Below are 16,614 nucleotides of genomic sequence, written 5' to 3' on the forward strand. Positions count from 1 at the left end.
ACTTCCCACCACAAGAAGTGGACTGAAGAACACCCACTGTCCTAGGAAGCATGGCAGAGAAGTCAGTCCAAGCTTCCTGTCAGCTGGGGGTCATGAGTAGGTCACCTGGCTATTGCATGCCTCATTTTCCCCAGCTGCAAAACTGAATGCAGTGAAGGATCCCCTTCCTCATGGAGATAGGGTAATGATGAAAGACAGCCATGTTTCATTTCATAATCCAACACCTGTTGCATGATTAATAACAGACCCAATCTGAGCCTTTTCTGGGTAACTTCCTGTCATATGTGCACAGAATTGTTGAGAACCGTATCTGACAGATGCTCCCGCTGTGCTGGTCCTGCTCGAGAGATCCCTCTGTATTAATCCCTTGTTTCCTCACAATTGTCCCGTGAGGAGACTGAGGTCCGATGGTCGATATCCAACACAGAGCTTCACCTGTGGTCAAGAATGTGCTGCCATGGACTAAGAGTTTGGTACAATCCATTTAAAATGAAGACGCTAGGTGTCTCCCATCCCTCCCCCCATACACAAACATACCTCCACCGTCCTTTGCAAGCAAAGATGCATTACTTTCTTTTTGTTGGTTGTGGAGATTGAACTCTAGGCCTAGGTGCTTCCCTGAGATCTTCAGCTCAAGTCCAGCACTCTACTACTTGAGCCACAGCACCACTTCGGATTTTCTGGTGCTTTATTGGAGAGAAGAGTCTGAGGGTCTCTCCTTCCCAAGCTGGCTTTGAACCGTGATACTAAGACCTCAGCTTCTGAGTACTTAGGATGACAGCCATGAGCCACTGGCACCCGACCAAAGATGCTTTTTCATGGCTGTCATCCTATCCCCTCAGGAGACGGAGATCTGAGGACTGCAGTTGGACGCCACCCTTGGCAGCAAAGTCATTGAGAACTCTTATCTCCAATTAAACACCCAAAAACTTTGCAAGTGGAACTGTGACTCAAATGGTAGAATACTAGCTTTGAGCATAAAACAAGGGATGTGACACAGACCCTAGTTCTAAGCTTTTTCTAGCATAGACCCACCCAAGAAAGGGAAGCAGGTGAGCATACAGGAGCTCAAAGCTCACACATAATACTCAAGACTCACAGAATAGACCCTATCCTGCTCTGATTCTTTAGATTCTATGTCCTAGGTCATGGCAGTCTTAGACGGGACTAACCATGCACCAAGTCAGAACGTTCAAGTACAATCTCATACTGAGGATCCCGTGACCTCATCAAGGACTCAACATCTCTCACTGTCCTGCCTCGACACTGGGCAGTCAGGTGAGGTCTAGTTATCCAACCACAGGATATGGGAATGAAAGGATTTCTCAGCCAAGGGATAGAGACTGGAGAGCTCTAGGTCCCTCTCTTTCAGGAAGGAGAAAAAGGCCAATCCATCCCAGGAATTTTCCTGGGTTGTGAGTATCATCAAAAAAAAAAAAACAATCCTGCTCAGAGCCCAGTGGCTCTGGTTTTCCCACCAGCCTCGACCTTCAGTCAGCCCTCTCTGAATCCCACATCTTCCATCTAGACTAAAGGCTGAGCCAGCAAAGAGACCCACCTCTACCTCTGAGAATGGCAGTCATGGGGCCCTGGAGTCGCCTAGAGGAAGTCTCTGGGCAACACGGGTCTGACTCCCGCCCTCATTCCCTGGCTGTCCTGTGCTAGTGGCATGTTTACCTCTGTCTCTGGTCGAGGAATGAACACTGGGGGTGTCATCTTCAGATTGAGCCAGCAAAAGTCCAAGTCCCCAAGGATATACTGCACAGGCATCCTGCAGCGGACAACAGCCAGGTTGTCAATGGTGAACCCTGAGTGCCAGGACTTTTAATAGCCATGTGGCTGGGTCGAAGTCTGTATCACTGATGGTCTAGGTTTTCAAGTGAGGTCATGGTTCCAATGGCCTGACACACCTGATCTGGGATTTTCCTACCTGTCAACTTCCTGCTTATCCCTTGCCACCCCTCTGTTGACACTCCCTCATCCTATACCTCCCTAGCCCTTGGACACTTTCTTCTTATCTGACCAGAAAATAAACTTGGTATGCCAGGGGAGATTGAAACTCAGTGACCCACCCTGAGCCCTAGGGTCTACCTGAGGCTGTTTCCCTCTGCAGTTGGCCACCACACAGATCATGGATGGCATGAAGTTGCTGATGTCATGAAGGAGTCAGTGGCTTGGTTCCACATACTGGCTTTAGGCTCTGAAACTGTCCCCACGGAGATTGTGAATGGTTGGCTCCCTTTATCCAGGGACTCCAAACCAAGGCTTGCATGCTCCCTTCTTCCTTCCTTTCCTCCTTTTCTCCCTGCATCCTTCCCTCCTCTCTTTTTCTTTCCTTTCTTTGTGTCACTCCTCCTCTTGAACTCAGAACCTGGGTGCTGTCCCTGAGCCTTTTTTTTTGTGTGGGTCGTGGGGCTTGAACTCTGGGTCTGGGCGCTGTCCCTCAGCTCTTCAGCTCAAAGCGAGCACTCTACCACTTGAGCTACAGAGCCACTTCCGGTTTTCTGGTGGTGTATTGGAGATAGGAGTCTCACGGTCTCTCCTGCCCGGACTGGCTTTGAACTGCGATCCTCACATCTCAGCCTCCTGAGTAGCTAGGATTACAGGCGTCAGCCACCAGCACCCGGCTGTCCCCGAGCCTTTTTAACTCAAAACCAACAGTCTACAGTTTGAGCCACCTGCCTGGGACTGAAGCTTCAATCCTCCCATCTCATCCTCTTAAGTAGCTAGGATGACAGGTGTGAAGGACCAGCAGCCAGCTCAAACCAAGATTTCTTCATGTGCTGTGGAACCAGCACTGGAACCTTTCATCGTCTATGACCTGTCCCCCCCTCCCGACCTGGCACTCACTGTAACAGTTTGTTGGATAAATAAATGAGCATCTGCCTACGACAATACTACAGAAAAGTCCCATCCAATTCAGGTAAGCAACCTGGGTGGAGGTAAAGCCTGATGTAGCTCTCCCACAGTTCTCCCTCCTCCCCCTTCCCACCCTCCTGGTGCCACCGCACTTAACTGTTTTGTTTCTAAGGGGCCTCTGGGATGCCTATCTTCTCAAAGATCTCTGTCCAGCCACTGACCAGCTCTGTGGCACTCAATTCCCCACTTAGCTGTGAATAAGGTTGCCTTGAGATGAACGCCCGGCTCAAGGGGCCTCCTCTCCACTCCCTGGGGTCAGACAGGATGGTCCACCACATCCAGCCCCCATGTTTCATGTTGCAGAGAAAGGATCCCTGAGGCATCCTGGGTCTCTGAATCTCCCAGAGTCCAGTACAGGTGCTGGGAATTGTTTCTGCTCACAGCTGGCAGGCTGTGGATGGCGAGGTCACAATCTCTGCTCCCCATGACATCCTCGCCTGTGGTGATCACCCTAGAGAAAGCCGGAGGAGAATCAGCAGCTGCCAGAGAAAGGCAGTCAAGGCACCACATTCATAGCATACCATCTGGCTTGGGAACTCTGCCTGTGCTGCTTTGAATATCATTGTTTGGTGGCTGAAATGGTCCATCTAATTTGACCCAGAATCCCAGGCATTAGTAGAAATTGCCAGCTTCAAGAAAAATCTCTGAAAAGCTGGCATTTTTCACTTGTCCCAATCAAACTTAATGGGTTCCAAAGTCAGTAGACCCCTTTTTCCTTGCAGACAGCCTACAGCAGGTTACAGAAAATGGCATTCACAGAGCCCTAGCTAACTGCCATGTCCTGATCCCAAGCAGACTCCAGCAGGGGGAAAATACTTGCCTACCATTGACCAGCTGGAAACAGCCCAGGAAGGACACAGATTGGACTTTGCAGGACTTCAGGGAGGACTGCCCACCAGTGCACTGCCCCAGGAGGGAATCCATGCCACCATTGGGGGCCCGGAGCCCACTGCCCAGATGCCCACGGACACTGTCAATACCCTGGATAAGATTCCCCTCTCATCCTTGTTGTGATGAACCCTCTTATCCTGTCACATTGTTTGTCACAGCCCCTGCCCTACTCCCCCCATCTCATTCCCTGTTTATGTTTGGCAGACTCATTCCCAACCTTGAATTACCTCCCACTATACACACGAGAGCAGACTGTCTGTCTGGAAGTGTGCGGCTGTGGTCACAGTAGCCTCACGAGCCTTTTGGCTGAAGACAGAAGGGCAGGTGTCCACTCTGGTGTGTGGTTCACACAGGCCTCCTAGAGGAGACCCATGTAGGCCCAGCAGCTACTGTGGGCTGCAAGAAAGCAGAAGAAAGAGGTGGAAAGGATCATCTACTATAACCTTTCCTAACGGAGCCATGAAACAGTGAAAGAGAAAACAAAAAATGTGGCTGGGCTTGTACTGGGCATTAATGAATAAAGAAAAACAAATAAAATGCTTTTGCTCTTTTTAGACAGGGTGATTTAAATATATTTTCATTGTTCTTATCTCCCTGATCTCCTAACACACACACACACACACACACACACACACACACACACACACACACACACACACACACACACACACACACAGAAACACAAACACATACAAATCCAAACCAGTGACAGAAGACATATCCATGCAGCACCAGCAATTTGCCAACTGATCATTCACCTGAGCACAGTCAGGCTGTATAATGAGAAAGACAATCTCTCTCTCTCTCTCTCTCTCTCTCTCTCTCTCTCTCTCTCTCTCTCTCTCTCTCTCTCTCTCTCTCTCTCTCTCTCTCTCTCTCTCTCTCTCTCTCTCTCTCTCACACACACACACACACACAGACTCAGAGCAGTGCCTCTCCTGAGTTTGTTGGTTTCTCATTTGGATGATGTACCAGCTCAAGCATGGGGGTTCCCTTGTCAGAACCAGGTGCTCCCACCCAAGTGAAACAATGTTCTAATAATGCAGAACCACCCTGCCTCCCCCTTTCTTCAGGGCCAGACCCTTTCCCCTGGTAACAACCAGCCTTGACTCCCCATTCACCAAAACCCTAGGCCAGGACACTGGGTGGAGTCTGGAGACAGGTGGCTCTTCAGAGCCTGGACAGAAAACAAAGCAGGGGTCATGGTGCCTACAGAAAAGTGTCTGACCTGGGGTGGGGGCGTTGTTGGGGACTTTGATGGGGTCCTAAAGGCTATATAATTGGATGGACTCCCTACTTCCAGCCTAGTTACTTCTGGGTGACTTGGCAGGTTCTTGGGGAAGATGAGGAGACCACATGTACTGGGAGCACTAGCAGAGGTTGGCAGAGCTGGGAAATGTGATCACCCAGTCAGAACTGTTGACAGCTGGGGTTGGAGGTACAGGCCGAGTGTATGTTTGTGAGAGGGGGTACATTTTTCTCCCAAATATCCACCTTCTAGCTGACCACAGTGCTCTCACCTCTCTAGTGGGCTTTTCTGGGAACGTCCTCAGGTGAAAGGGTCACTGAGCACAGAAGACAAGGGCTCACAAGGGGGGGGCTACCTTCTGCATCCAACACACCCCTCCCCAGTAAAAAGGAGAATACCCTAGAAGGCAGGTGTGGAGGTGCTGCTTCCCACCTCTGACTAAAGCCACCAAGTTTCCACCAAGGAGAGAAAGGGTGCAGATATGCGGCTGTGTGGCTCCAACTGCTCCAAGACAGGGGCTCTGTGTTGGCCCCTCCTCACCCATCCCTGCAGCTCCCCTTTTCCTGCGACACTGGCCACTATGGATGGGGTGGGATCCCCGGGTCGACACCCACCTCCACCCCCCACCCCTGGGGTGCATTTGTGGCAGAGCCAGGGAGGATTGTAGGGCACGGGGGAGGTGCAGGTGGGACAAGAGAGGGGAGGTCAGAGGCGCTGGTCAGTGGGGGTGGGGGGGGAAGCCATAGAGTAGGAGGGGTCGCAGGGGGCAGGGGTCATGGGGTGTGGGCCTGCAGGGCGGCCACACATGTGTGCTGCTGGGAGAAGCTGTAGTCTGCGAATCCAGGTGTGCACCCAGAGTCTGAGGACCCGGGGCTGTGACTAAGTCGGGCCACAAGTCGGCCAGGGGTGGGCCCTCTCTGCCGCATGACTGCAAGAGGCTCCGTGGGTCACAGCCGGCAGCGCCATGTTTGAGACGCAGGGCTACTGGGAGGGGGCGGGGACATCTGTGGGTGCGTGGAGGGGCTGTGGGAAGCCTCTGCTCTTTCTCCTCAGCCACTGCCGCTGTTTCAACGGCCTCTTCCCCTTGGCCACTGCCTCTGCCTCAGCAGCCAGTGCCTGTGCTGTGCTCCCCGAACTGGGACCTCAGACTCAGGGCCGCCATGGCTGCTGCGCTTCCGCAGGACTGTGTGCAGCAATGTGCCTGCCATGAATGTTCCACATGCTTTATGTTCCCGGCCAGGACCCACACTATGATCTGGGCGTCCACCAGCCACTGAAGCCATTTCCACTGGTGCTTGTGCTCATGCTCACTCTTCTCTCTTCTCTCTGCTCTCTCTCAGCCCTATACTCCTCTCCTGGGCCACCCCACTCCTGCTGTGCACATGCCCTTGCCCCTTGGGCCCCTGGCCATTGCTGCCACCAAAGTGGGTCCCTGGGTCCTGTCCCCTCCTCCCCTGGGCCACGCCCCCCACCCCTGGCCACAGCAGCCCTGACTGGGCCCTGAGGCTTCCAGACCATGGCAATTGCAGCATTACTTCAGCTCAGCACTCCCCCCCCCAACCCCACTACCGGCCTGGGGAATCAAATCTCCCATCAGCCCCACCGCTGGGGGAGACTCTCCTCCATCCCCCTCCACTCCACACACCAAACAGGTGCATGGTGACATTCGTGTGTATGTGTGTTTGTGTTTGTGTGTGTGTGATTGTTGGGGAAAACCACCTCTCAAGGACTCAGAACACAGTACGCTTTGGGATGACTCAGCACACAGCACACTTCCAAAAATAGCACAAAGCACCCTGTGTAAAGGACTCAGCACACAGCTCTCTTTGAAGGACTCAGCATGTAGTACACTGGGTAGAATACTCAGCACACAGCATCCTTTGAAGGAGGGAGTCCATAGCCCGCAGTGTAAAGGCCTTAATGCATGGCATGCTTTGAAAAACTCAGCATGTAGCACTCTTTCTCAGAGACTCATCACACCCTGTGTTAAGGCTCCACACACAGCACTCTTTGAAGGGCTGAGTATGAACCACCCTGTGTGAAACACCCAGTGCACAGCACCCTTCGAAAAACTCAGCACACAGAAAAATTTTGAAGGACTCAGCACATGCCAAACTGTGGAAGCACTCAGCACACAGCACCATTTGAAGGACAGTACAGAGCACTCTGTGTAAAGGACTTGGCACACACATTCAAAAAACTCGCCTCATCCCTCTCTTCTGAAGGGCTCAGCACATAGCAGGACCCTTTAGGATGAATTAGCACACCACACCTTTTGAAGGACGTGGCATACAGTACGTTGTGTAATGGACTCAGCACACAGCACCCTTTGAAAAACCCAGGTCGGCGCACTCTTCTCATGGACTCAGTACATAGCACCCTTTGGGATGACTCAGCAAACAGCACCTTTTTGAGGACTCAGCACAAAACCCCCATGTGGGAAGGACCCAACAAATAGTGCCTTCTGAAGGACTCACCACATAGCTGTATGTCAAAAGTTCAGCTGTCATTAGAATTAGGGTGCTTTTTTCAGTATCACCATTCTTCAGAAACACTTCACAAATCCTACTAGATCACATTTAGCCAACTTGTGTTTTATGGGGGAAGGTCAGCTGGGGGTCTTGAACTCAAAGTTTAGGGGCCCTTTCCCTGAGCTCTTTGGTTCAATGCTAGAGTTCTACCACTTGGAGGCACTGCTCCAATTTTGTTTTTTGGGGGTTTTTCTTTGACAGGTCTTATGGTAATAAGTAAGGCCAAGTTGGGGTATCCGTGGGCAAAGGCTCTTAGCACAGCCTGGCGCTGACCTCTCCCTTCCTTGTGTCCCTGGTAAGCCGGGCCTCCTGGAGCTCTCTTGGCCTAGGGTGGAACAAACCTGCTCTGGCATCAGCAATCAGGGTGAGCAAAAGTCAGCTTGGCCCTGGTCACTTCCCCAAATTGAACTCTAGAGGATGATGGCACAGGGCCCCATGTTTCGCATCTGGACACCAGGGGGCAGGAGTGGCCCACCATAAGGATTGTACCTGCGAGTTGTGTTTACTCTTGCTTCCCTGGGCCTCCCATCATGCTTCAAAGCCACCCTGGGCAGGAAAGTCCTTGAGACTCTTACCTACAATTAACCATAGAAAAGCAAGTGGGGCTGTGGCTCAAGTGGCAGAGCACTAGCCTTGAGCAAGAAAACTCAGGGATAGAGCCTAGGCCCTGAGTTCACACACACACACACACACACACACACACACACACACACACACACACACACACACACACACACACACACCCCACATGCATTCAAAAATCAGAGATTTCTAAATTTCAATCTTTGGGTATTCTCTACTTTTTCCACACTAAGCCTGGTGGCTGCTGGCCTAGTTGTTTGATGCATACAACACCATCTGGCATCTTTAATTTTGGGGAAACAGAATGGCTAGAAGGTCAGCCTTCCCTTATTCAAGCTCCTTAATTGGGTCATGGTATATCCAGGCCTTTTGGGGCTCCTTTACAGACTCGCCAAGATGCCTTCAAAAGGCATCACATACTGGGCACTGGTGGCTCATGATTGTCATCCTAGCTATTCAGGAAGCTGAGACCTGGAGGATCACAGTGCCAAGCCAGTCTGGGCAGGACAGTGTGTGAAACTCTTATCCTTGATGAACCGTCAGAAAACAAAAGTGGCCCTGTGACTCAAGTGGTAGAGTGCCAGCCTTGAGAAAAAGAGATCAGGGACAATGCTCACAGCCAACAACAACAAGGAGAGGCATTGCGTGTTGTCTTTGAGATTGGCATGGGCCAAATATAATTGGAATTTTCAAGTGCTCCAAGGCAAAGCAGTACCTCCTTTAGTCCCATGCTCCTCCATCTCATCTCACCCCTTGGCTTGGTCCGTGCTTTGGGTCAGCATGGCTCTGGCTGTATGGGTGGGCTACAAGGAAGATCCCTGAGCAATCTCCCTACCTCCTTCTGCCCTGCTCACACTGCTGCTTCTACTCTTTGCCATAGAACTTCTTCCTGCAATCCATCCATGAGGTCATCACTGCCAATGTAGTGGTGAGTTGTGGGTCCAGCCTAACTCGGGGCAGTCAGAGGTGGAAGTGGGTCTGTGACTAGAAGCTTCCACCCTGGGTTTGGGCTGAGGCCAGGGCTGACCTTTATTTCATCCTGAGGCTTGCAGAGGTGGGGAGACAGTGTAGACTCCACATTGAGTCAGGTAAGATTAGAATCTGGAGGACCACTTATGTGGGGGAGGATGTGGGACTCAGGGGGCCACTGTTGTTTGTACTCTCTTGGGACTCCCCTCTTCCTCTCTCATCCTTCAATGGTAGAAGAGAAACTTCAACTAAGGGTGTGGGAAGAGGGGGCGGGGCAGTATTTTGGTGTGAACCAGACTTGTGCTTCATATTCATTCTAGACCCTACTTACTATTTATCTGAGGAATGGCCATATGGGTTTGTGAAGGGGGAGAATCTTCATAGCTGAGAATGTGGCTCAGTAGTAGAGTGGTTGCCTAGCATGCCTGAAGCCCTGGGTTCTATTCAACACAGAAAAGGGTGGAAGGGGAGGTGGAGCTCAAGTGGTAGAGCGCCTGCCTTGATCAAAAAGAGCTCAGGGACAGTGGCCAAGCCCTCAGTTCAAGCCTCAAGAATGGAAGAACAAATCTTTGTTGGAGGCCTTTTTTTTGTTTTGAAAACAATTTATTCTTTGTGATAAGCATAACATGGGCCTCTTTCCTGGCCACCAATGAGCCATTAGATGTCCCTAGAGTTTGGGCCAAGTCCTGGCATCCTCTGCCTTACCTAACCCCCAGTTTAACCTTTTCATCATCCGGCAGATGGAGGCCTCAGGGAAGGCCACCTGGCCATCTACTTCTGGTGGCTGCCAAGGATTTGAGAGTCAGTATGTCACATAGAAAGTCATCATCCACATCGGTCTATAGAAGTAAGTGAGGGAGCACTCCTCCCCTGAGCCTGGGAGCTGTGGGCAGATCTGGATGTGGGGCATCTGTAGCAGGATGTGCTCCTTCGGGGAGAGTCCACTCTGGCGTCGGGAACCCTGACCTCTCCTCTGGCATTTTCCATGCTGTCTTCAAGTTTCAATTCTTCAAAATCTTTCTGCTGCTCCCTCATTTCACCCAGCATGGGCCCTGAGGCCTCTGAAGCAGTGTTGGTGGTGGGGGGCTCAGCCTGTGCTTGCATCTGGAGACTGCTGTCTGTGCCTTCCCCTGCGAGGAGCAATAGCAGCTCCTGCAGCACTGTCCTCTTCTCCATCTTCTCCTGGGACAGCCAGTGCCTGCACTCAGCATTCTCCCAACAGAGCATATGCAGGACCAACATCTGCATTTTACATACCACAAGGGACTCCTCAATGGTTCGGATGTGTGCCGACAGCTGGCTGCATCAATGGTGGTGCTCACCTGCTGGACTCTGGAAGTCCACCTCATCAGGCAGGTCATGGATGAAGCAGATTTTCTTCTCAGAGGCACATATGTCCCGCTTCCCATCCCCATGCATGCTGTGGTGTCAGCTCATGGGATGGAGGGTCTGTGGCTCCAACTCAGTCTGGCACTGAGCTGCCAGGTGGCCCCGGGTGCCTGCAGCAGGCCCTCCTCTCCTGTGGCATGATTTTCCCTCTGTGGATCTCAGCCTCCAAGTGTGCTAACAGAGCCTAGTCCATCTACCAGGTATCATGGAATACAATTCTTGTATCCCATTGGTCAGAAAGAACCATGAAATAATGTGGCCGGAATCCTGTGATGCATGCAGAATGGGTCGAGTCAAGATGACAGTGGCTCCCCCAGCCCCTTTCCCAGGGAACTCTGTCCAATTCAGCTGGGGAAAAGAGGGTGACCAGTTTTAGCAGGATTTCTGCACAGATTGTTGTGTATGTCTGTTTGTTGCCTGTCCTAGACCTTGAACTCAGTATCTGGGCACAGTCCATGAGCTGCTTTTGCTCAAGGTTAACCCTCTACCACTGGAGCCATATGGCTCTATTTCTGGCTTTGTTGACAATGAAGTTGGACAGGGGGTCTCAAGGATTTCCCTACTTAGTGTGACTTTGACCACGATCCTCCTATCACAGCCTTGTAAGTATCAAGGAGGACTGCTGAGAACCACTGGTGCCTGCCTAATCATTGGTCTTGCTGATGTTCTTGGACAGACCGATAAGTTCCTATCCTTGGGTTGAAGTAATGGGAGCTGGAGCCCACAGTTTGAATCCTGGTCCTGCCACCTCCAAATGGCAGGCAGGAAATCCTAAGAAACTCATTCCTATCCATATGAATACCAATGGAATGTGATGTATGTCATGATTGAATGGGCAGTTCTTGAATGATTCTAGGATAAAATTATATACAATTATTTTATAGGACACTGATCGATTTTAATTAATACTTTATAAAGATTTAAACAATAACATTCATTAAATTGGGGCATAATGAAATAGCTAATAATTGGGCGTCACATAGTTAGAGATGCCATTTTTTCTGCCCGGACTTAATTGCTATATAGCATTTTCTGAATGTACTTTGGACTATGCAACTAGGATATATTATATCAGACATGGAAATCAATCATTCAAACAGTTTTTATCAAAAATGCTTATAGGAAAATAAAGAGGAAAATCCAACTTATGTGTATTTGAAGATAATGCTAGGTTAGTCCTCTTCTCATATTCCCCATTCCCTTCTTGAGAATAATACACATAGTAAGGAAATGCTTAGAATGTTTTGGAGAAATAGGTTGACTTTAAACCAGTGAGTTACTCTATGCTGCATTTTCTTTACTTCATATCTAGAAAAGCTATATTCTCACCTTATCATTTTCCTTAGGCTTTGTACTCAGGTTTAATCTACAATGGGTGACAAATAAAGATATAAACATTTTTTAACAGTGGATAAATTTAGGCTGAGGAATCTTGGTACAGCTATACTCAGGCAGATAGGCTTCATCAGTCATGAGACCATGATATCAAATGTTAATCAATGCTTGCTGGTGTCATGCTTATGAGATTTTGTGTATTATAAACAGTGGTTATTAGCAGTTGTTTTGTAATCAACATCATTTCATGGGTTAGGAACTGAAGTAAGATATTATTTTCAAAACTAAATTGAAGGAGGAATCCAAAATTAGTTACCAAGATATACATCATTAACACAATGTTTTAAAAATGCAAGCTAAAGGAAATATATGAAACAAAACAATATTTACAATAAATACAGAATCGGTATATAACATTTCTTTTATCCCAGTTGCAAAACAGCTTGCATGATGACTTTTCTGGCTATATGTTTGTTAGGTCTTGATAGTTAGTTGAAGTTCTGTTCTTTCACATATTTTTGTCAGATCAAAGAGGAAATTAATTCCATGCCAGAGTCACATCCATAATTATGTTACAGTTGTATCCCGCTACTTTCTCAAAGTTTCAAATCAGCTTGAGTATATTGTGTCATTTTTGGATATAACTAAATAGGTATGCAATTTTGTCAGTACTAGAAAGATTTTGACCACTACTTTTTAAAATAGCATTTTCCAGAAACTACTTCTCTCTTTTAATGAGATTTTTAATGTCATTTATATCATGGGTTGATGTTTTCCTTCAGATAGCCCACATTCAGTCTTCTACAAAGTGTAATTTGGAGTAGTTTAAAATTATGTACACTCAGGTACACAGCTCAGATTCTATTATTTGCATATTTTGTTCTTGTTAAATCAGTAGGATTTAGGTCTCAATATGGATACTATTGGACTTATTGGTTGCATTTCTGAATTTTTTAAGTATGTGATGATTTTTGTTATTTTATTCTTTTAAATATGTGCAGCTTTTAAACAATTTGATCCATTCACGTGATTTGCTATATTAGGTTCATCTAGATGAATTTAATTACAAATTAACACAACCGTACTTCTGAGACAGTTATCTTTATGGATCTACTCAAGGGTAACATGTATTTGAGGTTTTTGTGCTTAAAAATAATCAGGCACAACAAGTTTTTGTTCCTGGGGGAGTTCTACTTTGTTGGTTGTTTTTCCAGCTGTGGTGACTTCAACATATGTGTGCATTTTATTTCAATTGTTTTGTGTCTATATTTTGTTTCATATGACAGAAAGTACATATATAATCAGTTATTTAGAACTTTTCCAAATAGAGTTCTAAGAGAGATACTTGAAGTTTTGTGGCATCTGGGACCAGGTAGGTCTTGTTAGTGGAGGGGGTAGCACAATAACAGACATTCTTTGACATCATTTGAATTCTTCCTCCTCTTACGTCACTATTTCCAATAGTATTACTTCAAAGCCTTTAGTGGAAAGAAAATAATTTTGTTTGTGTGAACTCATAAATTTTGCTTTAATTAGGATACACTATGCATTTACATTTGATTTTAACTCTAAAATCTTCTTTCCTTCTTTTAAAATCACAGATGCGAATTTATAATGCTAAAATACCATCTAATAATTTAAATAAAATGGTCCAAACTATTTTTGCTTCACACTATATGTAATACAGAGTGTAATAATAGTGAGTAATGTAGTATGTAATAATTGACTTTGGGGAAAGTCAATTACAAGGGATTTTGTGAGGTACTGAGAAATATTAAAAATATGTTTGATTCTATTAAAAATTTCACAGTTACATCTAAAAATAACTCATAGTTATAAACTAATGCTAAAAAGTAAGATTGTTTATTGGAAAAAAAACAGAAGTTACAATAAGCTGGCTTTTTACAAATTGACATGGTTTGGGCTTTGGTGGCTCATGCCTCTAATCGTAGTTACTAAGGAGTCTGAGATTGAGGATAGTGGTTCAAAACCAGCCTGGGCAGAAATGTCTGTGAGACTCTTATCTCCAATAACCCACTTGTAAAATAGAAACAACACTGTGGCTCAAGTGGTACAGTGGTATCAATGAACTGAAGAGTTGAGAGACATTGCCCAGGCCCAGAGTTAAAGCCCCATGACCAACAACAATAACAAAAAAATTGACATTAATTTTTACTTTATTATTTCATGATTTTTTATTGTGAAAATACATATAGAGGGGTTACAATTACATGAGTACGGTAATGATTACATTTCTTATCAAGCATTGTTGCCTCCTCCTTTGTTTTCCCTTACCATGCCTTCCCATCTCCCCCCCTAACCAACCCATGCATGCGCTAACATAACGTGTTGTACATCTGATTGTTGCAATGGGTCCACCTGTATCCCTATTTAAAGAATTTGTTTTTCCCTACTCCTCCACAAATTATAACAACATCAAATACAGTGAAAACAGGGGTTATACCATGGGGGAAGGACTTACAAAGCAACAAAGAAATCATCTTATAAATATGCTATGAACAATAGCAAGAGAGAAAAAAACCATTTGATTCCTTATCTTGGGGTTCATTTTGCCTAACATAACTTATCTTACCGTTTCTGCTTGTCTCACAAATATACTAGTTCTTGCAAATAAGGGAAGCCATGGGACCTATATTTCTTTGGGCCTGGCTTACTTCACTTCATATAATTTTTTCCAAGTCTTTCCATTTCCTAACAAATGGGGCAATGTCATTCTTTCTGATGGAGGCCTAGAATTCCATTGTGTATATATACCATATTTTATTGATCCATTCATCTCCTGAGGGCCATCTGGGTTGGTTCCATATCTTAGCTATGGTAAATACAGTTGCAATAACCATAGTTGCGCTGGAAGCTTTAGTATGGTCATGTTTGTGATCATTTGGGTTAATGCCCAAAAGTGGGATAGCTGGGAAATAGGGGAGCACTATGTGGAGTCTTTTGACGAACCTCCATACTACTTTCCAAAGTGGTTGAACAAGTTTATACGCCCACCAACAATGCAGCAAGGTACCCTTCTCTCCACATCCCCTCCAGCTTCTGTTGTTATTAGAGTTCTTGATTATAGCCATTCTGACTGGGGTGAGGTGGTATCTCAATGTTGTTGAGATTTGAATTTCTTTTATGGTTAGGGAGGTTGAGCATTTCTTCATATGTCTATTGACCATCCTTCCTTCCTCTTCAGAGAAGTTTCTCTGTAAGTCTTTAGCCCACTTATTTTTGGGCAGTTGTTTCTTTCTTTGAGGATTTGTTGTTGGATTTGCTTTTGTGAGTTCCAGGTATATTTTAGATATGAAACCCTTGTTTGTTGTATGGCTAGTGAAGATCTTCTCCCTATCGGTGGGATTTTTATTGATCTTGCTATCTATGTCCTTGGCCATGCAGAAGCTCTGCAATTTCATGTAATCCTATTTGTCCAACCTTTCTTTGATTTGTTGTGTTTCTGGGTCTCTATTAAGACAATTTCAGCCTGTGCCAAGGAGACCTAGGGTGTCTTCTGTGACTCCAGGTCTTTGATCCATTTGGAATTGATTCTGGTCCAGGGTGATATATAAGGATTTAGCTTTAGTTTTCTACAAGTGATTAAGCAATTTTGCCAGCCACTTACTGAAGAAGCTGTCTTTCTTCCATTCTAATATTTTTAGCTCCCTTAGCGAAGATTGGATCTATATGTCAGTGGGTTAATTTCTGGGTTTTCAATTCTATTGCATTGGTCCTGAGATCTGTTCTGGTGCCAGTACCAAGCTGTTTTGATTACTATGGCTTTGTAGTTGATTTTGAAATTTGCTATTGATATTCCTCCAGCACTGTTGTTTCTGTTGAGGATTGTTTTTGTTATTCGGGGTCTTTTATTGTTCCATATGAATTTTTGGATTGCCTCTTCTATTTTCTTGAAGAATGAGGTCGGAATATTCGCAGGTATCACATTGAATTTTTACATCGCTTTAGGAAGTATTGCCAGATTCATGATGTTGATCCTTCCAATCCAGGATCATGGGAGGTTTTTACCACTTTCTAAGTTCAGTTTGGATTTCCTTTTTCAGGTTTTCTAAGTTTTCATCATAGAGATTTTTCACTTCTTTGGTTAAACTAATTCCTAGATATTTTATTTTTTGTGGGGCTATTACGAATGGAGTTGCTTTCCTTATGTCAGCCATGCCTTTCTCGTTGTTGGCATACAGTAAAGCTATTTATTTTTGAGGGTTAATTTTATACCGTGCTACTTTGCCAAAGTTTTGAATCAGCATAAGTAATTTGGCAATGGATTCTGTGGGATTCTTTAAATATAAGATCATGTCATCTAAAAAGATGGAGAGTTTTACTTCATCTTTCCATATTTGGATCCTTTAATGTTTGCATCTTGTCTTATTGCTGTAGCTACACATTCTAATATTACATTGAAGAGAAGTGGAGAAATTGGACATCCTTGTCTCTTTCCTAAGAGGAAATGGCTTTAGTTTTTCACCATTAAGTATAAAGCTGGCTGTATGTTTGTCATATACAGCCGTTATTGTATTGAGGAATGTTCCCTGGATTCCTAATTTTTCCAGAGCCTTCATCATAAAGGGGTTTTGGAACTTGTCAAATGCTTTTTTCTGCATCTATTGAGATAACCATGTGGTTCTTATCCTTGGTCTTGTTGTTGTTGTAAATTATATTAATTGATTTGCATATATTAATTCAGCTTTGCAACCCTGAAATGAATTCTGTGTGATCGTGGTGTATGAT

The sequence above is a fragment of the Dipodomys merriami genome, unplaced genomic scaffold, assembly GCF_024711535.1.
Source record: "Dipodomys merriami isolate MVZ:Mamm:240054 unplaced genomic scaffold, mDipMer1.0.p SCAF_484, whole genome shotgun sequence".
Lineage (NCBI taxonomy): Eukaryota > Metazoa > Chordata > Mammalia > Rodentia > Heteromyidae > Dipodomys > Dipodomys merriami.